A 14,915-nucleotide genomic window follows, 5' to 3' on the forward strand; every position below is an offset into this window, starting at 1 on the left:
GGATGCCTTTCACTAGAGCAGGTTGCTCAGAGCCCCATCCAACCCAGCCTTGAACACTTCCAGGGATGGGGCAGCCACAGCTTCTCTGGGCAACCTGTACCAGGGCCTCACTACCCTCACAGGAAAGAATTCCTTCCTAATCTCTAATCTAATCCTACCCTCTTTCATCTTAAAGCCATTCCCCCTTGTCCTATCACTACACACCCTTGTGAAAAGTCCCTCTCCAGCTCTCCTGGAGCCCCTTTCAGTACTGGAAGGTGCTCTAAGTTCACCTCAAAGCCTTCTCTCTAGGCTGAACAACCCTGGCTCTCTCAGGCTGTCCTCATATGGGAGGTGCTGCTCCTGCTCCACAGTCACCTTCGTGGCCTCCTCTGGACCTACTCCAAACAGGTCCATGATGTCTGACAACTGCTTTTCATTTATCTAATTCCAACAGGACAAACAGTGCCAAGAGAGTTGAACGGGTACTTGAGTTAGTGTCATGCCTCAAGAAGTGCAGAATATTCAGTAACAGGACTGCTGCAGGAGTTAGTGTGCAGCACAACTGCCAAGATTCTAAAGCTCTTTTTATCCCATACACACCCTCTCTTACTCCTGTACAACACTGAGTCAGCTCCTCTGCATGAAAGAGTTCACCTTCTATTTACAGAAACATCCTAAAATTTTACGAGTTCCAGGTTTAATATTCATGCATTCAAAACCACAAAGTATTTTAATTTCTAAATCTCCATGGCCCCTTTTCAGAAAGTGTTCCTGATGATGCTCCATTGATAGTGTTTTGTGTTAGGAACATCTTGAAAGAAAGTAGTATTTGCAATACACTTTCTGCATGTTTTTGTCTTTGTACTAATCAACCATCTGCACTCACAATCTAGATATTTTCTCTCTCAAATTCTTCTGTTGTGTCTTATGGTTTATTCAGATAAGCAGATTATGACATTCACCTCTGAATCCTGATTCTTTTCTATGAGACCTAACAAAGCTTTATACCTACATAAGGTTTTAAATAATTATTGGTTTGATTCACGAGTTCATGACATCCGTAGATAATTACTTCATAAAGCAATTTATGGCAATAAGATGTTCTCCATTAGCAAAACAAGTCAAAGAAAAACAAAACAAAACACACACAGAATGAAAACATCTTAAAGCTGCATTTTTTCCAGACAGAAGATTGGAAGATCTCCAGTGAAATCTTGATTTAATTCAAGCACCGGAGACTGTACAACTTGGGTTACTATTTCTCTCTTTCATACAAAGTAAAGTCTTTATCCTGACCTTGTAAAAAACATCTAAAGAGGCTTTTGTCCTGTAGAACACAAATAAACAAGATTTCATATGTTGTGATTATTTTTCTCATTAGTCAGTCTTGCATTTAAAAATAATCAACAAAGCCGTAATTTTTCCTTTGATGCTTTGCAGTAAGAGAAGTAATGATATCAACAATATTTTCATCATGTACTTGTCAACATTAGTCTTTATGTGGTTTGAATTTGCCTCCTGCACACTCCAAGATCCAAAGAGTCACTACTAGGAACTTCAGAGTTCAAGCAATGTGTGGATTCCAGAAACCTCTTCCTCATGCCAATAAAAAAAAAAAGTAATTTTTCCAAAGAAGCAAGTGGCACGTGGCTATTCCCTTGGAAGATCTGTATGGTTTCAAGGCAAAAGTTGGACTGTAGGATTTATCACCTTGAAGATTAGGAAAACTTTGTTCTGATAGGAGCTTGTTTAAAAGGTCTTTTTTAAGCAGCCACCATAATTTAGGAAGTCAGGCATTTGTTCCTCGTAAAACCTTCACAAAATGAGTTGTAATGGTACCCTTTAAGCTGTAATTGTCTATGGTATAAGCAAAGCCATACTAAAACTGTTCAGATACAGTAACTTACACAGTCAGCATGTAGGACTCCTCTGCCATTGAATTAGCATTTAGTTTTATTATATCTTCACCCTGTGAAGTCTTGCAAGCTGACCTTATGCAAACAGAAGAAATCTAAAGAAACTCTGGGTGCTTCAGATGTGCTGCCCCTCTAAGTCTGAAAGTACCACAGTGGGATTGCAACAGGACCTAGAGTTTGCCACTGGCTTTAGTAGAATAGTAGGTCTTTGATCCAAACATGAGGTGCCACTAGTTCCTCCACAAACTTCAAATGCTGGGACTTACCCAGTTAACAGCAGCAAGTTTCTTATTTCCCAAAGGAGCTAAAAAGAGATGATGCACCACCCTCACACCCAGAGGACAAAACCAGGTGCTTCCAGAGACAATATTCAGCATGGTGCTCAAGGAGCATCAAGCAATAATTTGGGAAGAGACTTAGAAGCAGCCATTGATCAAACCAGGGCCAGGGCTGGGCTGAAAATACCCTCAGGGACAAGGGGCAGGTGGGCTCCCAGATGAGGTTGTTTGAGCAACTAATGCCTATTAGTGACCTCAGCGTTAGGAATATGGTCTTTTAATTATATGTACTTGATGAAGGGATTTAGTATAATTTTTTGTTGGTTTTGGTTTTTGGTGTTTGATTTTGGTTTGGTTTTTGGGGTTTTGTTTTTGTTTGTGTTTTGTTTGTTTTGTTTTTGTTTTTTTTTTTTTTTTCCTTTTTTTTTGTTGTTGTTGGTTTTTTTGTTTGTTTGTTTGTTTTTAAAATTTTGGACTTTTTTTCACAGAACTGTGGTTTTTGTTCCATCCTGTGAGTCTGCTCTGGTCCACCCCAGAGACAATCACAAGAAAGAAAATGTATTTCCAATCAGTTGCTCATCAGCCCTAAGTGTGGCAGAAGCTACAGAAAGGAGAGCAAAACACAAACTGCACCTGTAACATGAAATTGGTGTCCCAGCCCTTCTGGTGCCAGACGAGCAGTTTCTCCAGAGCAATCCCAAGCATTTGTTTTTGCCCCTTCCAAAATATTCTGGACTTTTCTGACTGTTCTGTTCCAGAGTGTGTCTTGACCCATAGATAATAAAGGTGTGTGCTGTGGTCTTGAAAGGTGTAAGGCAGTTCAAAATGGAAAAAATTATTTATTGCTATTTGTTTATTTATCATCAGTCTTTAGAAAAACCTCTTTGTGCTCTCATGGCTTAAGTAGAGGCTTTTGGCAAAATGAGTAAGGAAATACCCTTCCAAACTTTCCACAGGTCTAAGTATCCCTCTTAAAACTGTCAGTAATTGAATTTTATTGCACAGCAGAAATACTCTCAATCACCATATATTTATTGCATTGTAATTTAACTTCACAAAAGACACAAAAAATGTCTTACAAATGCTTAAGAATATGAACAGCTTAAATTTAAGTGGAATAAATGATGGATGTATTCACACAAAACCTCTAAACTTGTAGATTTTCTTAAACAAGACGCTTGCTGTCTCTATAATGTTTGGGGATTTTTGCTTCTTGTTTTGGTAGTGGCTGTTTATGTAGCAACGTTAACTGACACTTGATCATTCTTCTGATTTTAATTACTTCTGACATATTTTGTTTAAAATTCCACACTGCTGTTGTAAGACAGTTTTACTGTAGACACTGCTTAGTGATATTTCTCCCTGATGAAAACATCACAGTTAGGGGTCTCTTAAGGTCAAATATTTCCTGCTGCAGTTCTGGAAGTTCAAGAACTTCCCACCACATTTATTGGTGTTTTGCTTTTAGATAAACTTCCCACAGAAAAAAAGATACAGACCTTAAAAATTAACTCATGATATGTCATCAAACAAATCTTAAGGGATAATTTATTGAGGAAAATTGGCAGTTTCATTTTACTTTTCTTACTTGTTAGCAGAATGCGTATTCTTTTTTGGGTTAATTTATTTCCATACTCCAGTTTCCTCTCCAGCTTCAGAGGACCACAGAATAAAATAGTACGCAGCTGGAAAAGGGGATTTGAGTTTTGGAATCTAGTATTATATTGCAAATAGTCCCATCACTGATCTTCCATCCCCTTAAATGTGGTGAGGTGTATTTGTGTGCAAATGCAAGAGGGTACCAAGGGACTCTTTTGTGTCAACTCCACAATGTGAAATCTTTCAAGTTTCTCAGGATTCTCAACAGTCTTAAGAGCATCTGGGACCATTTATTTCATCTCAAGGTCTTCTGAGGATGCTTTACTGTATTTCTAACACAAAAGGAACTTTTACTTTTGTTAAATGAGCTAATTTGTCCTACTTTCCAAGGCAAATCTATTTTCATTTCACTGGGCATTCTGCATTAAATATATAATTTTACATTATGTGTATCTGCCATGGTCACTGAGATATAGCTTAGACTTTCCTACAGGAGGTGAGAAGCATTCTTTATTCCTCAGGTAGAGAAAAAGAGCTTGAGATTAGTGGGGCAGAAGATGAGGGGGAACCAAGGCTGAAGGCACACACATCTGGAGGAGGAAAAGGCTGGAGTCTGGTCTCTGCTTCCAATATGTTTTTATGCCTTTCGTATATAAAAAAACCCAAAAACAAAAACAAAAACAACCCACTTATAGGGATTCATATTTTTGGATAGAGAGGTAGATATCCTATCTCACAGATTTTTCACTCTTATAGGTTGTCATTGAGAATGATATTTGTTCCCCTGTATCTTCATCCACTTGAAAGACAAGTCCCTCGGCTAAGCCGGTCATTTAGGACCTGTCTAAAGCCGTTTGAGCTCCCTCAGTAAAGAGAAATGTCCAGAAGACATGCGTTTCACTTAGTGTAGACAATTATCTTTGAATGGGAAGAAAAATCCTTTGGAGGCACTTCTCTGCATGGCCTTCTGTTTGCTCTGAGAAGGAGCCTGGGAAGTGAGGTATCACCATTTGATGGGTCACCTCCCTGGAGACTGGTGGAATCTCAGCTATCCCTCTGCACTTCCTTTTCACAAGTTTTTTTTTTTTCTTTTCTTTTTTTTTTTTTTTTCAAATTTTTCTGCCTTTCAGTACATATTTCAAAGCAATTTCCTAGCAGCATGACATCTTTATGGAATGCACAGTGATCTTCAGCAGTTTCCTTCTACATTCAGAGGAGGCTGACACATCTCAGCTGGATTTGCAACTAGGCCTAGGTAATGACATTCTTTATAAAAATCCATCTTCTTGTGGCTCATTTGGCTGTTCACATCTGGGTAAGCAGGTTTATTTTCAGCTGAGGTTATTCAAAAACATTTTGATGAGAAATGCAATTTTAGAAACAATGTCTTCACACTGGCAGCATTATCCATTAGAGGTCCACTTTGAATCTCATTTTTCCAAAGTATACTCAGATGATTTGAGTAATTAAAAAGCTTAGCATAACTTGAACTTCTGCATACAACCAGTCTGGAGGAAATTCGATCAACCCAGTTGGGAATTGGGAGACAACATTTTATAAGTGACTTTGCCCATCTTACAGTGAAAATCGTAATTTTGAATAAATATAGTAAACCATCCTTTGGATATTTGTTGATCAATATCAGAATCACAGCTGTATGCAGAAACAAAAAGGTTCATTTTATCGGACACTTATAACTGACCAATGAGGTCAGCTGTGAAAAACTACATCTACATGCTCTGTTAGGTATGTTGTTATGTATAAGCAACTTACTGGCTGCAATATTTGGCTATACCTCTGAACATGGCACTGTAGATCCAATGTGTTTCTAATGCCTTGGAAAAATTCTTTTAAAATAAGGTAAAACTGAAAAACACCAAATCAATTATCTGAACAACAAATCAATTATAGTATAACTGGAAGTGTTTATAATGGAAAAGATCCCTCAATTATAAAAGAGTGATTAATAATATTAATAATAATAATAATATCTGCAATACGAAAAGATTTCCAGGTCCTTATGCAAGTATAAGACTTAGGTTTACATACAATAATTTAAGAATACAAAATTCTCAGAGACAAGATCAGAGGAGAATTTAGTGATGATAGAGCAAGTTCCTAGGAAAATATATTGAATACACAGTTATCAGTAGATAATTGTAAAGGCTTAACTGGTATTTTTAAACAGAAGGCATGATGATGTTCTCAGTTACAGTATTTATTGACTTTTGAGATCATGGTATCAATTCAGAAATCCCAGAATTTTAGGTTGATTCACTATGACAAGAAATAATGGGATGAAACTGGAAAAAGAAGGAGTCACAGTCAACAGTAGGAAAAGCTTACCAATAGTAAAGTTTTGGAAGCACTGAAATAGGTCAGCTGGGCAGGGTTGTAGTTCTTGCCACTCAATGTCTTGAAGAAGAGGTTGGATAAACATCAAATGTAATGAATATGAACCTAATTAACCTTCCTCAAAGGGACAAGGTGGTCTCTGAAACTCCTATCACTCTAGGATGGTGTTGTAGGGGAATTACATAGCTACTCTCTACCCATAATGTTTATCTCCAGATCTGAATCCAGACTTGCATGTTCAGACATCATGTTAGGCAAGGTAAAGATAGGAATTTCCATGTAACAGACTGAATTGAGGTAGCCCTGACTTGGACTGCGCATCGGTAGACTCAGTTTCAGTACTAAAAAAGAATATGTGTATTAAGTTGGTTAAAGCTGGCTTGAATTAGTTTGCATTTGAGGTTCTCTGTTCTACGCAGTATAATGAACTGATCAAAGGTGCATATTGCTTTGAATTTACACATGAAATATGAGTCCTCATCTGGAAAGTTTAGAATTAGCTGAAATATGTGTGGTTGCATGCACCTTTGAATTCAGTTCAAAGCAAAAAGGCAAGGAAAGACCAGGTGATTTGTGACATGAGTTGGTAAACTCCTGCTACAGAGTATACTATAAAGAAATCTATGTCTCAAACCCATCATTCAGCCAGTAATCCCACTGGATTGAGCAGGAGTACTGGTATAGACTAAGGGTGCATAATCCCTCTCCCTAATTTCATTTTCATGGACAGAAACCCCACACTCAGTCCATGCATGTGATTAATGAGCTGAAACTGATTAAAAAGTGCCTAATTTTTCATCCAGGCATTATGTCCACTTCTCTATTCCAGAAGAGAAGAGACCAGTCATCCCACTAGCTAACTTCAAACTTGCTAGAACTCCCTACTTGTTAACCAGTAAGATTTGGGGTATTTTTTTAATTAATAAACTGTGGCGGCTATGGCGGAGGTAACTATTACTGTAAGCTGTTATTTAATTCTCGTTTAAAGGAGGGTGGTAACTTGGGAGTAAAACAAGCAGAATGTTAGACTACTGTGGAAGCAGCAGCCATCCATTGTGGATTTCCCCAAACAATCCTGATGTGAGCGCATCATCCCGGGAGTGAAGTGCAGGCAGTTCACCAGCCCGCCACAATTACTAGCCGAGCTCCATGACCTGCTGCACCTCCCCTAATTGTGTTTTTGATAACAAGCTGTAGATATCATTAGATGTGTAAGTGCAATAAAAGAGATTGTAGGTTTGGTTCACACCCTCTTATAAACGGAAAAATAATTAGATCCAGGATACTGTTGCAGGGCAGAGCATGCTGTGTGGCTGATTTCGAAAGCACAGCTTTATAGGAAAGTGGGATTGTCTGAATGACTCTGGAAAATTGTGTTCAATCCCCAGGCACTTGGAAACATAATTTCATTTTTTTATATGAGAAAATTTAGCTATAACTGTGAGGAATTTTTACCCATTTAGGGAATTACGCCATTTTTACTTGGTGGAGAAATATAAGCGCCTTGGTATGTTAAAAGAAAAAACAGTGGGCTTCAAAAAATGACAGCAGCCATAATAATTCTGATGTTATAAAAAGGAGAGTCTAATCAATGAATATTTATTGATTCTTCAAACACAAGTGTCACACCAAATGTCTGTGGGCATGAAACAATCTTGGACACCAGTCCTTACGGACTCATCCTGGTTTTGCTATTGCATGTGACCGATATTTCCAGTGAGTACCACACTTCACTGCTCAGCTGGGCAGCTGTGTGTGTCCAACAGATCTGCGTCTTATAGACTTGTTACTTAGATGTACAGGATGTGTATGAGTTGCCATTTCTCCTGAGAGAAGGAGAGTGGCAAGAGATATTTCACTTTTTTTTCCCGCAAAGCTAAGAGCTGCTCATGATGGCTTCCGAGATGACTTTGTCTCCTTGGTCAGAAAGGGGCTGACTGTGAAAATAGCTGTGAAATCACTCCCTGAAATTTGGAGGTAATGGTTGTTTGTGGAGTAGGGCCTGGGAGGGGTCCTCTAATGGAAAAAATAAATAAGAAAAAAAAAAGAGGAAGGAAAAAATTGCTAAAAACAAACATCCCTAGCTGTTAACACCCTGCTCTAAAGTCAGAGTGACTTGTCCAGGGAATATGACAATTTGCAGAATTAGTCTATCCAGTCCCCGATCAGCTGAATTATACTGACAAAAACTGCCTAGATACCGATATGCAATAATCCTTTTCAGCATGGAGATTTAACCAGAAATGACAGCTTTCAAATGCTTATAGCATCATTATCTGTGCCTAGAAATAATCTCGGGAAAGTAACACATGAATCTCTACCAAAGACATTTGGAAGCAAAAAAAAAAAAAATTGAAAAGCAATTTCACATTGCTTAAATTCTACAGAAAAATACTTTTCCATATATTCTGCACTATGTGTGACCTGCACATATTGCATGTGCAGTAAATACATTGGTCACAAGCAAATCTCCTCATGTTTCCTGCTACATCAATAAAAAAGATGGGAAGAACAGACAGGCTACTATAAACAAGCATTCTCTCAGGGAGCATAAGAATGAATTATTTGATGGAAACTAACATAGGATGTATCATCTAATATAAATTATGAACCAAATGTATTTTTTGGTCTTGTTTCGGTCATATAGTCTCATTCCATTTTTATATGTCTTACTTATCTCTGAGTATCTCTAGAAGAATGTGATTGTGTGGCATGATAAGATTAAGGACAGCAAATCTGCTGTGCTTTATAGCATCTTATATATGGTATTGAACATTTCATCCACCTCAGAAATGAATAATTTATGATTATTTATACTCCTTCTTTTTGTCACAGTATTCAAAAGGATCAAGGACCAGACAGACGTGTCAGGATGCCTTCACTGCACTTGATGCTGAACAGGAGCACACCCCAGCCCTCAGACAGTCTTTGCACAGCACTAGCCCTCTCTTTGCTCCCTGAAGTGTCTGAGGTAAATCCCCATAAGGGATTTCTGATATAGCCCGGAAGTGGTTAAGTGATACAGCAGGACAATGGTCAGAAAGAGGAAAAAAAGGGTTCCTTAGTGAAAAAGACTGACCTTTGAGCTTTGCACCTTCTTCTTGAACTCTCCTACCACACCAGGTCCTACAGTGTCTCCTCATCACGGTAACATAGCCCGAGTGTTCTGTCTGCCAGATCTCAGTATCAGAGCAAAACTCAATAGCTTGGGAAGGTGGTCCAGTACCAAGGCAGGTGGCAGGGAGTGGTCCTCCATACCCCCGTGCCAGTTGTGTTTCTGGGTCTGGAAGGGCTTTAGGCTGGTTTTAATTGGAATGTAGGTTGTGGTGTGGTGAGGTGAGGGATGAAGCAAGGGAGCTGTGCATGGGATAACAAGTCCCTTGTGGCAGGTTGTGTGTGTGTGGGGAACTTGCTGCGTGCACAGAGGCTTCTGTAATTGACCCCAGGACTCCTTGATATTCAGTGACACTGAATTTCTCGTCTTTCATTTTAGACACAGCCACACCATCATGAGCTTGTGCAATTTTTTTTGTACAGGCAAAATTGCTCATACAACCATTGGAGCCCTTTTTGTGACCACGCAGGGACAGATCCTGTGATGGTGGCTGTACTGATGGCAGTGAGACATGGGAACTTGCAATAGCTAAGAGTCTACAAAAACACTCCAAAACCCATGCATTAACTCTTCTAGTTATGTTTTCAGCTTGCACGCTCTTGCCATCTCTTATTTTCATAGGACATCCAGATTACAGCTCTGTCTCCAGAGAGGGGGTTAGCCATCAAACTTATAAGTTTAAACCTTGCACTCAGCAATTCTTTAAGATCATTTTTATAGTGAAATATGAGCATAGCTTCCCTTTATTTTTATGTTGCTGGCTTCTGTGGGAATGCATAGCATTTTATTGAGGAGATTAATGCCTCGGGACATTGTATATAAGAACCCAAGCTGACAGATAGTTAAATACATTAACAGAAAAATAGTTTCAAAAATACTGCCAAGCATAGACTTTGTTCTATAATACCCCTGTACTGCATATATTATTTTTATTATGTTGGACTTTTTCTGGCCTGAACGCCAGAAGAACCCTGTTCCTCAAATTGCATTATACCTACAGAGTTGCACACTGTACCTTTCCATCCATCGATCCTTTGTGATACTGATCCAAAGAGCAATCAGGAAACCCATGATTTGATGAGATCACCCATCTCAGTTCTAAAAATCCTAACAAGAGCTAAATATAGGACCAGCTTTCATACAAGGAAAAATAAATGAGCAATATTTCCTGCTCACCCTGTCAATTATGCATATCTGGATGCCTGCCACAAACATTTTATGTTGGCTCCTGATTTCCAATCCTATTCTCACCTGGCAGAGACAAAAAATAAATACTCATAACTAAATGACATACACATTTATAAAATTGTCTTTATCAAGAGTAAGGAACTGGTTGAGTATATAAGAAGCTGCCTCACCATATCCTTTGATTCAAGCTGATGTCATCTTATTATAGTAGTTCAGGTTAAAAATGGCACTTAATGTCTTGGGAGGCAAGATTTTTTTGTTTGCTTTCATTCGCTGATAGCAATAGATAAGTTTGGAACAGAGAGACTGCCATGCCAAATCAGCACATCAAACTGCAACCAGATACTTGAGAATGTGTAGAAAACATCTCAGAAGGATTATGAGTGTCTGAGAGGCTCTTGTCTTAGTCATTCCACTATTTGGAGATGGTCATAAATTTTGAAGTGCCTGCAATTTTTTTGAAGTGCCTGCAAATTCTTTAAAAAAAACCCCTAAACCAGCTCTGCTATAAAAATTTCCAGTATTTGTTTAACTTCTGTCACTATCAATCCACCTTGCCAGATTCAACTTTCCAATGTCTTCATTTATGAAATCTGAACTTTCTGCTTTCCATTTTCATAAATTGTCTTAACTATGAATAATCACAGAAAAAGTACAAGTTTCTCACACACTTCTTCACTTACAACCCTTTACTTCAAATATTTCTATTATCGTATCCGGTGTTGTAAAACTTCTTTAGGAAAACAGTCCCAATGCTTTAAAGTAATTCGAAATGAGAGGTTTTTCCATTCCATTGACCATTCTTATTGCCCTTCTCTCAACATCTTTCATGTTTAATCTGCAATATCTTTTCTAAAATGTCCTAAAGAATATTCTACACATCTTTTGTAGCTGAAGCCATACTCTGAATTCTGATACTATTTTTCCCTGTGTACTTCATCATCTTACCCACTTGTTAAATTAATTCACTTTTGGTTAGGTATGACCACATACAGGAGGGAAAGCATACTTCTGCATCATTAACCACACTGCAGGGTGATTATCAGGTCCCTTTGTTGAACTGAGGCTTTTGGACCTAGGAAAGTAAACACTTCCCTCTGGCACTGAACTTTGTCACTTCTCATGTAATAACTTTCCATCATCAGCAAGCAGCCTTCCTTGGCTGCTCACCTTCCATTCACATGACTAGTAAATATATTAAGCTTTTAATCTAACAGAGAGCCTTGTAGTACTTTTAAGAAGTAAACCTGAAACACTACTCAATTTCTTGACGGGCTTCTCATTCATCAAAGCATTTTGCCTTTAATGTTTTAAACACTTCAGGATAGAAATTTTTGGTAAACCTGTGCAGACAGCATCAACCAGGTCCTCTTTTATGAATGACTCAATTTTTCCAGTTTGAAGCTTCTTATAAAAGGTGAGTTGACTTTGTCCTTGCAAAGACCATTGGTTTAACTCACTTCTGCTACAATACCAGACAATTTGATGTTCTGTTTATAAGTAACATTTTGACCAGATTTGCAGATGTACAGCTGTAAGGGTTACCCACACTAATGCTTTTGCTGACCCCTGAATTCTTTTTTCAAACACCAGCCACTCACCAGTCCTCTGAAACCATGGTTGTTTTTAATGAGAGATTGCATATCTTTGTGAGCAGCTCACCATCTTTATTTCCGAGCTCCTTCAAGACTTATAAATGTATGACATCTGGGTATCCAGAGTGATAGCAGGAGACAGCTTGGAAAAATAAAAATGAGCCCTGTCTGTAAATCAGTCTGGCAAGGTGCCACCATGTCAGTAGTTCTTGGAAGCCAGGCTTTCAGAAACCATGCAGTTCAAATTTTTCTTACCCCTGCATGTGCCAGATGCTAAACTAGGCTTTATACTAACTTGTAATCTCTAAGATGAATATTACTATACTATATTTATATATATATATATGTTCATTATCACTTAGATCTATGAATAGGTATATGTATAAAAAAGAAGAGGAAATAGAGAGAGAATCATATTCTATACATTTTTACATCTCCATTTCTGTAACAATTTTTTTTTTTTCTGAGACATAATGTAAGCATTTTTATCCCTGAAGTGGAAATGAAAATTTTATCTTTGCATGTTTCGAGGAGGAAGCTTTTATTCTTCAAGATTAAAACAAAAAATGCCTACAAAAATCTCCTGTCAAAAAGCACTGATATGAGTAATGCTAGATGCTCACTTTGAGAGTCTGTCTGTATAGAGACGTAATTTTTTAAATAGAAGGTTGATATCAGATCACAATACAAACAAAACTGTGCCCCGTGCATTGTTTTGCACATTAACAAAAATGTAAGATTTTTTTTTCCCCCATTCATTAAAAACATGTCGATGCTTTTCTTTCCCTAAGATTTCTTATATTCAGTGATACAGTTTCAAATAACTGAAGCTGTTTTTAGCCATATTCTCCTCCTGTTTCGCTGCAGGATGAAGGATGACTGTTTACCTCCTACTGGGAGAGAGGCAGCAGCTTCCCATGCCAGTGGGGAAGTTGGATAAGGACATAATCATATTGAGGAGTAACAGTGCCATTTCCTCAGTGAGCTTCTCATGACATTTTTACCCTACAAGTATTGTAGTTTCACGTCTTTGTGTACGGCTCAGGGTTCCTTGGGTGGGTTTTGAAGCTCCCAGGAGAGCCCAAATTATATCAGGAGCCCAGAGGACCTGAAAGAGGATATTCAGAGGGCAAGCCTATGAAGAATCAGAGTGCTGGCAGCATGTGTTTAAAAATACATAAAAAATAGATGATAACAGCTCATTCATGGGGGAAAAAATGGTGAAAAATCATTCCAGAATGCAGAAATGCCTAAAGACAAGTTGTGGGTGCCCCACCCCTGGAAGTGTTCAAGACCAGGTTGGATGGGGCTCTGAGCAACCTGGTCTAGTGGAAAGTGTTCCTGCCCATGGCAGAGGGATTGGAATGAGATGGTCTTTAAGGTCCCTTCCAACACAAACCATTCTATGATTCTGTGATAAAGATACACTGTGTTCAAGGCAGTTCAAAAATTGAAAGCAATTCTTGAACTAGTGGACAACAATTTTCTAACAGTTTTTTTTTTTCCTAGTGGAAAAAGATATTTCCATTAGAAATTTCCATTATTTCCATCAAACTACCATTTCCTTCTCAAAAATACTGCTAAGGAAGAGTCTGGATATTCACTTTGAGTGGGGTCAGCATTAAAAAGAGAGATCATGGTTTCAGCTGCCTCCTCTTTTGGGACAAATGAAACATTGAAATATTAAGATTTCCTGAGGCTGACAAGTTTTAGTTTCATCCTTTTTCACAAGAAGCAGCTAGATGTGGTCAAGCAGATGTCTGTAGGCATGCATGGTATGATCATGTGGTAATGAAAAAGTCACATTTTTCTCATGTTTTCAAGGCTAAACTTCCAAGTCTTTCATACGTCCACAGAGCTCCAAGAGCTCCCAGTTTAACGTAGGATCATAGAATGGTCTGGATTGGGGGACCCTTAAAGACCATCTTGTTCCAAACCCCCCGTCATGGGCAGGGACACCTTCCACTAGACCAGGTTGCTCAAACCCCCATCCAACCTGGCCTTGATTGTCCCATAGATTATTTATCCTGTGGATTATTTTGTGGTTACTATCCCTTTTGGGAGAAGGGGTTTATTCTCAAATAACCATTCCACTGTTTACTTGGGGATGACTTTTTGGCCAAGCATCTGCACTTGAGCTAGAAATTTCAGGCTTTAGCTGAGAGTATCTATAGGTTGCATTCAGGGGATGCATTTGGAAAGATGGAATGAGGAGCAGGCTGCAGCCTGAGGCTTTGGTGCCAAAAAGATTACGATTTGTACAACAAGGTCAGTTGAAGGCTGAATTTAAGTGCTCTCTGCACTCAGATAATTTAAACAAAGCTGCTCTAAAGCCCTGCATTTCAGAATAGAAAACAAAAGTTAGTAGATGAAGACCTTTAGGGTTTTGACTCTGTGTAGTAAAGCTTGTGGAGTGTTTAGGTAGAGTATTTTATCAAAGTCTAAGAGACTGGATCATGGATAACAAATTGAAATGGGCAGAGAGATCTGCTGTCTTTATCTCCTCTGAATTAGAACTGATATTAATGATTGAAATAAATCACCCCTAAGTAAATGGCTTTATTTCTGCTAAAGCTTGAATTATGTAAGTCATAAGACCTTCCCCCCCTTTCCTGCAATGGTAGACTCTCTTCTTGAGGGACCACAGAGCTGGTTTCTGCCTTTGCCATGGGAATGGCAGGTCACAAGGCAAAGTGTTGTGCGAGCCATTTCCCATCTAGCCCTGAAGCCTGTGCTGGAAATGTTAAAAGTCTTCAGAGAAATACCATTTGTTTTAGACAGCAGTTCACACGGACAAGGCTTATCTAGAAGCTGCTAGCCAGAGATACCAGCAGCTGCCCCCATATCTGGCCACAGGGCACTCCTTCCTAGTGCCAGTGATGCTGCG

This window comes from Corapipo altera, unplaced genomic scaffold, assembly GCF_003945725.1.
Source record: "Corapipo altera isolate COAL_440 unplaced genomic scaffold, ASM394572v1 255, whole genome shotgun sequence".
In the NCBI taxonomy this organism is placed as follows: Eukaryota; Metazoa; Chordata; class Aves; order Passeriformes; family Pipridae; genus Corapipo; species Corapipo altera.